The 9,269-nt window shown below is 34.7% G+C and overlaps 1 pseudogene across 1 annotated transcript; it reads right to left on the reverse strand.

Moving 5' to 3' along the window:
• Positions 1-3,784: 3,784 nt before the first annotated feature.
• LOC143598225 (alpha-copaene synthase-like) lies at positions 3,785-6,060 on the reverse strand (annotated as a pseudogene). Its single transcript, XR_013147073.1, has 6 exons — positions 5,814-6,060; positions 5,369-5,744; positions 5,079-5,297; positions 4,816-4,942; positions 4,460-4,708; positions 3,785-4,180 (listed from the first exon to the last, which is right to left on the reverse strand). The product of XR_013147073.1 is annotated as an alpha-copaene synthase-like (transcript).
• Between the last annotated feature and the right edge of the window lie 3,209 nt (positions 6,061-9,269).

Raw genomic sequence — 9,269 nt, forward strand, 5'->3', positions numbered from 1 at the left:
ATCCAGTCATACTCTTCTTTTAACTTTTGTTGTTCTTGTTGAAAACATTATTCTGGGATCAACACTGCTTTCCCAGATCTAGATTGGTGATGAACTCGTGTATACATCAATCTGAAAGATTACTGTGCACACGAAAACACACAACCCCGCGTAAAATCAACGAAGAAAAAGAAACAAAAACTGAAATTAATATTAAACTTAACTAGACTAACTAACTAAACTAGCACTTTGCGCGTTGATTCCCCGGCAACGGCGCCATTTTGATCGATGTCGAAAGGTCAATCAAAAACAACTAGCTAGGGCAAGTAAGGTGTCGAATCCACAGGGAATCAATGGAAAGTGCTAATCGAGCTTAATGTTTAATAAACAATTATGCTAGGCGGATAGACGATGTCAAGCAGATTAAATATGAGAACACAATTACCTAAGTTGTAAAACAATTAAAAGAAAAGTAACCAAACTCCAGGTTTCAGGTTGTGAAGCAACTAGACCAATTAATTAAACTTATTTTGAAAACTCGTTTGCTTACACCTATAATCAGAAGATTAGATATTTGACCTTAGTTATTGACATAACTTGATCTGAACAATTGGTTTGGTTGAATAATAACCTAATTGATTACCAGTTTTAGGTTTTGATAAACGTAAGTGATTTAATGGCTAGAGATAAATGGGTTAATGACTCTAAGAACCTAATCCTAAAAGTTGATGACCACAAATCAATTAACTTATAAAATCACAAAACATTCAATTACGAAAAACTGTTGAATGCACAAACAAACGCATTAGATTAATCAACCGAATGATTAATTAATTCTAGTTCCAATGTAAAGATTCAAACGCAAAAATTCTTGCTTACAAACACAACCCTACTCCCGGAGATGGTCACGGAAGCTTTAGCCTTGCATCTTCATCTTGAATAGCTTGATTATGGTGTGGAAGGATGAAAGCATGGATAATTGTGGTGATGGTAGGTGTTAGAATGGTTGAAAATGGCTTCCTAATACCCAAAAACGGCTGGGAGAAATCCCTTCTTCGTAACCCTAAGGTTATATTTATATATGTATGAAAAAACCTAAAATCCGCGTCTTTTTACGAACAAGGCTGCAATTTGTGCTTACAGGACCGCAACTTGCGGCCTCCTTCTCCAAAATTGCCTGGTCAGCACTAGTACTTGCGGCCCTCCTCATTAGACAGGACCACAAATTGCGGCCCTGACGGCACAATTTGCGGCCTGTATGGTCATCTTCATTTTTTCTCCATATCTTGACTATCGGTCTCGTTCATCTTTGTTTTAACCTTCAAGTATCATCCCAATAGCTTCCATTAAGCTCCATTAACCCTGCAATCATAAAAGATCTCAAAGTACTCGTGTTCGATATATATAAATAGCTATAACACACGATATTAGACATTAAAAACGCATTCTTCTACCCACTCGTCACGGATACTCATTGGTAATCCGCGGGTGGGATTGGGGACCCGCGGGGTTATTTTCTTGATTCGCGTGTAATTTACTACCCTACATCTATAATAAGAATTTGTTAGATTTTATATTTAAATTTGAGATTTTTCTTAATAAAAAACAAACAAACAAACAAACAAACAGGATTAGGACCCTTTAGTTTAGCCAGTAGAGAAGAGGATCTTATGATTGATCCCTCGACAAAGAAGGTCTACTTCCGTCACTGATAACGTCTAATTCTCATCGTCTCTCCAAACATGAATTCGAATAAAAACAGATATGCATGCCTTGCCTTTTGAAAAAGACTTATGTAAATTGCAATTACTAGTCCACTGTTTTGAAAGAAAATGAAGTTTATCCTTTTACATGAAAACACCTTATTGAGGTCGGTCAAAAGAAGCGAGCAGGCGATCACGTGAAATAATAAAAAGAAAGAAAACAAAATGTTAGTTTTGTGGAGCCATGAGTTAATAAGGATAAGGGAATGATTTCTTTTTGTTTTGGAGACTTGAGTACTAAGCACCACCTAAGGCTGTCATTTTTACTGAAACTCGAAACCCAACAACCCAACAAGAGAAAACCCGTATTCAAACCCAAACTGTTGAACTTTGGGTTCAGGAAGGAAGCCAAGCTCAAGAAAAACTATTACACTCAGAAAACTTAGAACCGAACCGATCGTGTGTGTTGAAGGTAAATTATATTATTCAATCATTCAATGCCCACTATGGTGGTTGAGAAGTTCTATTTATATCCTTCAAGAGGAAAACAGTAACCTAAGAGTCAAAGAGTTTGGTTTCCCTTTATCCACAGTAGTCTTCCTCGGTTTCCTTTTCGGAAAACACCTTTATTGGGACTTGACTCGCATGGCTATTGTCGACAGCTATACTTCTTTGGAAGGATGTGTGTTGGACTCGGATTATTGTTCGCATTGTTGAGGATGCTTCGGCTCATCCGGAGCTCCTATCATTGTCTTCCAGGCACTTGACTGGAAACACTTGGTTGTTAGCTGCTACGTCTTGATAGGTATTCTCCATGATCCGAATCGTTGATCCAGCTTGCCTTCTAGTCTTTTCATCCGGATCTGACATCCGTCATCACGAACTAACCCGACCTGAGAAACCCGAACCCGAGAAAACGCTAACACAAACCTGAATCGAAGTAATTCGGGTTGGTTCTTGGTCTGAATTCTAGGCTTTGGGTCAACGCTAAAAACCTGAATACAATTTCAGTTTTAAAATCATATATATTTTTAGGTATTATAGGCTAAGCCTTATCCATTGACATTATCAGAATTTCGTCCAAATCAACTGTTCTCGTTCAATCTATTATGAATCGATTGTTTATTGTTTATTAGTATTTCAAATTATGACTAAAAACAACTATAATCCAATACCCTAATTACGGCATACTGAAGGCGATTATGTCGGTCTTCTTTATTATGGTTGAACTTTGTTAATTTTACTATTTTAGGGTGTTTTATTGGTTTATTTTTGTTTAGTTATTGGGTTATTTACATTACGAGTAAAGAAGAACATGTTATATTTAAATTTAGCAATCCAGAATTTTTTCCCTAGGATACTCGAAATTAACACAACCCAAAAAAATTCGAGCCCGAATTACCTGAACCCGAAGAAACCGTGAGATATTTGGGTTGAGTTTCGGGTCTGAATTTAAAACTTTGAAACCCGAAGAACCCGACCCGAAAAACCTAAAGCCTGAAAAACTAACCCGAAGAACACCCCTAGCACCAACATAAACATTAGTGTTCATGTTACTTTTTTAGATTTAACAACACAAGGTTTCTTCTTGTTGCTGCACTCGATATTTTGCAGGTTGTTGAGAGTAGCATCTCTTGGAGATCTCATTTTCTTGGTGCGCGTGGATACATTTTGAAGAGGAAACATTTGGGTCTTTGTTCATCCATCTTCACCAGCGAGCTACCACTTCCCCTACAAAGGTTGTTAAGCTAAACACCGTTGATTTTATAAATTTCAAGTAACTAAATATGGATCCTTGGCAGATTTTGTTTATAGGCTCCGTGAAGACGTCATGTTTGCATCATCTACAGATCCAGTGACGATTGATTTTGATAAAATATCTATCCCTTTACTATTTGTTTTAGAATGGATGTCTTACCTCTAGCTACAAATTCACAATAGTTGGTAATTTATGCTAACCTTGTAAAAAGCCATTTTACACTGATAACACATAAAACATAATAGATTGTTAGTGGATGCCATCATTATCGTTTAATAAAAAGTTTAATTTTATTTCATATTGCACCTATAGTGGATGCCTTCATTATTGATCGTTACAAAAGTAAAGGAAGACATTGAACACTTACTCATACCCGTAAAGGATATCATTAGTCACCATTACAAAAAGGATGATACAAATGAGAAACAACTAACACATTAGTTTTTTACACGGGGACTGAATCACAAAGCAAAAGTGTAATACACTCCTTAAGTGTCTTTTCTGGAAAGGTGAACCCGTCATTGTGTTTGTATGCCACATCTATCATTCGTGCAAGGTTAACAATTGGAGCAAGTAGATCCATTGGGACCTTGTTTGGCTTTAAACATCCCTCGTTTATATCTTTCCAGGCATTTTCAACAATTTCTTTGATCACTTCCACAGCAACATCTTCCGACACCCCATAAGTCTTCATGTATGCATCTATGCTTGTGGCCGATTGAGCTCTTTCTCGCTCAAACTTCATATGAATGTGTAACGTTAATTATTAGACTAGATACCGTTGTATGATATTTTGTAGTCATGACAAAATAGAGCTGTGTGGAATCTTAGTTAATAACAACTATAAATATATCTTGTAATTCAAATATATATGCTATTTAGAAGAAAAATATTTCATTGTTCATAGTTAATTGCAATTTAACTATCGATAACCAATTGGTCTAGCGGTAGGGTGATCTTGTGTGTCAGGGCCTTTGCTGTTAAAAAAGTTGCAGTTTAAATAGTGTTAATTTAATACCTCAACAGTCATCACATCATCTTGGAGTCTTGAAATTGACTGTGATGCTATCATGATCTTCGGATGACTTTTGTACCAAGCTAAAGCCTCTTGAGTGACAATCTCGCCCATACCTATCAAGGCAGACTTACATAGAAGGTCATGTGTAGAAGTGGCTAACCCAATCCTCATGTACTCTCCAAATGATGGCACCTCTCCACTATGTCTCCATTCGGCTTCTTGAAGGTAGCCTCTAGCTTGTTCTTGAAACTAGGTTAAAATAAGGGGGAGAATAATCAGCGGAAATATATGTTTTTACCCTATTTTTAAGTGAAATTTAAATTGAAGTAGAATGTATAAGGGAAAGGGAGCCATACAGCATTTTTTGAAGCCTCCATAAGATTTTCTAATCCTTGTTTGCGGAATTCAGCGTACTCGTTCAATATAACTTGATAGAAAGGTTTAATATATTCAGGAAGTTGCGACATTGCACTAATGTCCCACCTAAAAGAATTTTTTATCAGAGCACTCGGCATGTTGAAGTGAAAGAATAGATCAACATACAGATGGTTTAATTTAACATTGGGAGATCTACACAAATACCTCAACTTGATACATGTGCATAAATAATAATGAATACCGATTTAATGCATGTGTTAGAAGTCTGATCTCTTCAATCGTTGCGTATGCATCATATGTGTCATCTAACACCAAAACAAGTAGTATAATTTTTGCTGTTATGATTCACGCATGAGAGTAATACGGCTCCAAGAATAATGCCAAAATCCATACATAGCACTCAGGCACTCTATCTCTTACATAAGATGTTTTCACTTGTAATTCCAAGTCCTTCCACCACCTATATCAAAAATAAAATTCCGTTATTGTTTTCACGACATGTAAATAGATCAAACATAATCTTTAACCTACTTGGAAACAGTTTGAAGTTCTTGCTTTTGTAGGAGTTGCAAGTAGTTGAAGTGCGCTTTTGCAAGTGTTAGTAGCGACTCATATCTAGATATCTCTTCTGCATAATGGAGCAAATACCGCCTTGCTTCTACCATTGGATGCCCTCGATGAAAAGGTCTCACCAGCGCATGGTTCACTTGTCGTGCAATAGTACCTTGGAGTGTGTTTTCTAGGCCTTTTAGTTTAGTTTCTGTGAATGCAATGGCTTCATCTAAAACATATTCTCCTCTTGTTCTTAATTGAGCACTCTCATATAAACTCAGCATTCCTCTCACATCTGTAGTAATGTCTTCCTTGAATTCACCCGAACTAGAATCCTTAAAGTTGTTGAACACGTCTGTGTAACCACATGTATCTTGAGAGAATGCATACCACACATAAAGAACAAATTTTATAAGTGACTTACCACAAGAAAATCGGTAACCAAAGTTTCTAAAAACTTGAAAGTGAACAGATACTGTATAGAGATCTGCTTCATTATAATCTTGCAAGTCCAGCTGGCTGAAAAGCTTATTAAGGAGGCCGTCAATTTCTTTCGAGAAGAGATACGTCAGACCAAGACGATATACAGAATAAATCAAACTCAGTTTGTCGTTTGAATCAATAGCAGGGTTTACTATTAATCTTCTCACTTTTTCTTTTGGCTGCTCCATTGCTTTACAATATTCTTCCAATTGCTAGAAAATGAAAACAACGTATTCTTAATATTATGAAACAAAACAATAACGCCACAAGTTTATTGTTTAATAAGAAACATATACCAGCACTACACTACAATATATGTTTGTGTGAGTAACTGATTCTAGCACTTACCGAATTGTCAAGACAGGACGATAGGAAGCAATCACCCCATATTGAAGGAGGGAAGTTGGCCAAAGGGCGTGCTGGCTCTGTGTTGGCTTGGACGATAGTTGTTTTCATTTCTGGAGTGGAATGGGGAGAATATATAAAGCCACTTATACGTTTATGTACTGATCGGTATGGTGATATGAGTGTAGGACGATTCACTATTTATAGATGATATATGATGTATCCTAAATTCCTAATTCCTAGCTCATGAGTTTGAAGTCAATATGGCAACACTTATGTGAAAATAAAGAAATCAAAGCCTACAAAAATAATATACAAATGATGAAAGAGTTTACCAGTTAGTTTATGGAGTCATTAAGATGATAAATAAATAAATAAGCAAATGAACGCGTGTGGGTGTATGGAGTTATTTTTTATATCATATATCACACTCCATTATCAAAGGCGGCTACAAAAATTTATTTGGACGATGAGCACAACACACAGGGGCGGCCCAATATTCTAGGGTAGTGTTTGTTATGAAGAAATAAAAAGTGGAATGTAATAAGTTATTCCAAAGGAATGAAAAAAAAAGTATATTTGGTTACCATGTATGAATGGAATTGATCATTTCACATGAAATAAAACTGCTTCCATTTTTAGATTTCATTACTTTGGATATAGGGGTATGTTTGGTTGGAGGTAATGGAATGAAGGGGGAATGGAATGGGAGAAGGAATGAAATGGACAAGGGAATGAAATGGATCATTACCATTCTTTATGTCTTGTTTGGTTAACCTATAGGAATGAAATTAATTATTAATTTTTATTGTTTGGTATACAAAAAATTGTAGAAATGAAATAGAAATAATAAAAACACTCATATCTCAAAATACTTTTTAACCAAAAAAAAGAAAGAAAAAAAACCTATAATGGCGACGGTGGTAGCTCCGGCGACGAAAATGGTGGCAGCGGCGGCGATGGCAGCGGCGGCGGCGGTGGTGTCGACGAAGTTGGTGGCGGTGCCAATGGTGGTGGTGGTGGTTGTTGTTTGGTGGTAGTGTTGTTGAGAAAATAGGGTGAAGGAGGAATGAAATGAAAAAAAAGAATGAGGGTGGGAAGGAATGGTTTTGATGAAATGGGATTCCATGTGTAATGGATGATTCCATTCCATTGAGCAACCAAACACCATTTTTTTCATTCCCACATAATAAATCATTCCATTCCTACTGTCATTCTTGCATACCAAACGCTACCTAGGTGTTTTTTTTCATTCCTTCAAGGAATGAAAAAGTCAAAAGAGTCAAGAATCATTATTATTATTATAAAGTTATAATTATATTACAGTTATTATATTATTATTATATATTCATTATTATTGTTTTGTATATTACTTATTATTATGTTAGAACTATTACTGCATTATCAATATATATATTTTTTAAAATTTGATGAGTTAACATTCACAACGCATATACGGTTTAACGATCTCGTTACAGTACGATGATCCAAAAAATAGTTATTATGAATATTCATTTATTATTAATATTATTTATTTTTATTTTTTATTATTATTACTAATAAAAATATTAATAATAATAAAGTGATTAATCATTCCATTCTTAAATGGTAACCAAACATGACAATAGAATGGTAATGATCAATTTCATTCCTTTGTCTATTGCATTCCCTCATCCATTTCATTACCCCGTACCAAACATACCCTAGTGGCGTAGGCCAAGCGGTTGTGAGATTGTAACCAGGGCAGGTTCAACGAATGTGGAGGCCTAAATCAAAACAAGATTTTATGGCTTTTTCATCACAATTGTTAAGAAGAAAAAAGTTTGCTTATTATAAGTTTTGAACTAATAACCAATACTTTAGTAATAACCAAGTCTACCACCACGCCAATACATTACTTTTGTTTACTTTACCCATTATCATATATCTATAGATAAAGTTTTTTTTAGACTTTGAGGCCTTAATTAAGCATGGGCCGAAAGCTCTAACTTGTTTTCGTTGCCCCGCAAGCCACCCGTGACTGCAACCGCAGGCGTGTAACAAAGAATTGAAGGGAAGCAGATGGTTGGAGTTGGCCATTTAGGTTAGTAGTTTACCTTTTAGTTACAAAAAGATGTCTAAATATAAAGTTCATCTTTTGTTATATGACTAGACTAGGTTTCTGACGAAAGGAAATTAATAGATTAAACATATATGATTGTTTATTTGAATAAATATAAAATTATAAAAATTATAAAAATTTTACGTAAATATTATGTTTATTTATAATTAGAATAAATTAGATGAATAGAAATTATAAGAATTACATGTTCACTATTTAATAGTTTAACGTATTTGCTAGTAAATTTATTATTAGGTGTGTAAGATTAGAATATCACATAATCGCTAGACGCAAAAATTTAAATGAGCAATTAAAATATAATGTTGAAAACATTATGTTACAAAATATAGTTAAATCATATAGTACAATGGAAGTCATTGGTCGGGTAATATATGAAATTGCTTTTTACAAAAATATATAAAAAGCCATTATGTTTAATAATATTTGGTGAAGAAGCTTGAAAATGAAAGAATAGCTTATCAATGTCGATTTTCTTATATGATGAAATAACTTATGATTTTCTATTTTAGCTATTTAGTAACATAATATAGTAAATTATAAGTAATTAAAAATATAGGTTACATCCATGTTTATTAGTTGGCTAATTAGGGAGGTAATGACAAACAAAGAAACATATTAAATCATATTTAATTTTAATTATTTAATTAAATAGTTGTTAAAATTGATAAGAGTTTATGTGGCATCCTATATGGACAGCCTAGAATAACGTTATACATCTACATAGTTTTGTTTTAATAGTATAATAAGATAGAATGAAATACTAATTGAGCTCTCAAACTAGCCATGAGTTTTATTTGGGCCTTGCTTTCTCAAACTACACGGTTAGGAAAAAAAATATATCTTTTGAAGGATATGTGCTCACCCTACTTTAAGGTGTGTCCGCCTATGATCATTACCAGGACCTGCCCATGGGAAGGCGAGGATAGCGAC

Source organism: Bidens hawaiensis, unplaced genomic scaffold (assembly GCF_021521415.1).
Source record: "Bidens hawaiensis isolate Kalapana, Puna unplaced genomic scaffold, B.hawaiensis_p1.1 tig00049817_1, whole genome shotgun sequence".
Lineage (NCBI taxonomy): Eukaryota > Viridiplantae > Streptophyta > Magnoliopsida > Asterales > Asteraceae > Bidens > Bidens hawaiensis.